Source organism: Aethalodelphis obliquidens, unplaced genomic scaffold (assembly GCF_003676395.1).
Source record: "Aethalodelphis obliquidens isolate GAN/ISIS:26980383/991018 unplaced genomic scaffold, ASM367639v1 scaffold67, whole genome shotgun sequence".
NCBI classification, from domain to species: domain Eukaryota; kingdom Metazoa; phylum Chordata; class Mammalia; order Artiodactyla; family Delphinidae; genus Aethalodelphis; species Aethalodelphis obliquidens.
Genome location: NW_020838011.1, coordinates 8761995 through 8763695, shown reverse-complemented (window position 1 = coordinate 8763695; position 1701 = coordinate 8761995).

Sequence of the window (1701 nt, the reverse complement as noted above, 5' to 3'; positions counted from 1 at the left end):
AAGATTGAAATAAAATGAAAATTGCTTAAGGAACTTTAACTCTCCTTCAGCCATTATAATGGTTGACTTACTCTGTGTTTACTTGCATGGTTCACCTGCCTGGGGCCTACTAGCTATACTGTGGGGCATGGGATAATGCTTCTCAAGAGGCTGCTAAAGGATAGGATGCAACCCAGAAGTGTGAAGAGTTAAGTTCTAGAGGGAAAGCTTCAAATATCAGAAAACAGGAGATGGGCAGGACCTGTGAAGATTCGTACCTTCTTTTGTTCTTCCGCTGACTGTTCTGAGGCACATTTCTTTTCTCTTACAACTTTCCAGAGATATTCTTCATGCTGTGCAGATGCATCTACTGATGTGTCTATTTATGGATCCTCATGAAGCACTGGCTAGCCCAGTAATCATCACCTTGCATTGCTTGCCATTCTTCACGCTTAAGTCCACTTTCCCTCACTCTTACTGCCCTGGATTGCCATCCAGCCTGCTGAATCTGCCCCCAGATAAGCACTAATACTTAATCTTTGCTTCAATCTCTATTTTCTAGAGATTTTTGAACTAAGAAACTTTTAAAGCTTTTAGGTTTAGTCTATGTTTTCCTCAGAATTATGCTCCATTGGCTACTTTATTGATTGGTAAGTATTCTGATGTCAAAAAAGTAACAAAAATTAGAGTAAATAAGGACATTTGCTTAATAATTTACACTTCACCTACCATTCAAATAGATAAAAATTACCTATATATCTTAAAGCTAAATTTTAATAGATGCATTTCTATTAAATTTTAAACATTTCATTCATTTTTAATATTAATATCTAAATGATTAAAACATTTAGGTAAGTTGATCTGCAGTATCTAGACACTCTATCAATTTCTAAGAAACATTGTAAATAATTCTTTCTTTAGTTTTATTATATTAAAAAGAAGAATCTCAGGGTCAAAAGACATGGATATGAATTCTAGTTCCATCATTTATTATTGGTGATATTGATTTCAGTTTATTCCTATGTGTATCACCTATTCAAATGTATGGTAGCAAAAATAGAATATATGAACCTATTGCATATAATGGTACTATGCAAATTCAGTTGAACCTTGAACAACATGGTTTTAAACTGCATGGGTCTGCTTATATGCAGGTTTTTTTCAATAAATACATACTGTAGTACTATACCATCTGCAGTTGGTTGAATCCATGGATGTGGAACAGTGGATACAAAGGTGCAACTGTAAAGTTATACATGGATTTTTCAACAGCCACAAAGCTTGGCACCTCTAACCCCCAGGTGGTTCAAGGGTCAACTGTAGGTTTGTTTATAGATTTTACATGACTCTTAAGTGTCCCAGGTTTACCCTGTCTCCTCTCACCCCCAGTTTGTCACATTTTCTGTTTTCTCTTAATCAGAAACCCTTTCTCTTCTTCACCTACCTAAGGTTCAGAATTAGGCTACAATATGAAAAATTGACCATCATATCCAAATATAATGAATGTCAGTTTCTGAGTCATCTGGGGTAAGTCACTGAGCCTATTTGCATTTCTGTTTCCTCAAGTGTAAAATGCAGTGGAAACATTTGTTCTTTTCTTATTCCATAATGATTTTTAAAAAGAATGAAACAGTCACCAAAAGAGTCATTTTTTAAAACTGTGGAGTATGTACATCATGGATAAAATTATTGTTATTCTTATATTTATTTTGCAACATTAAG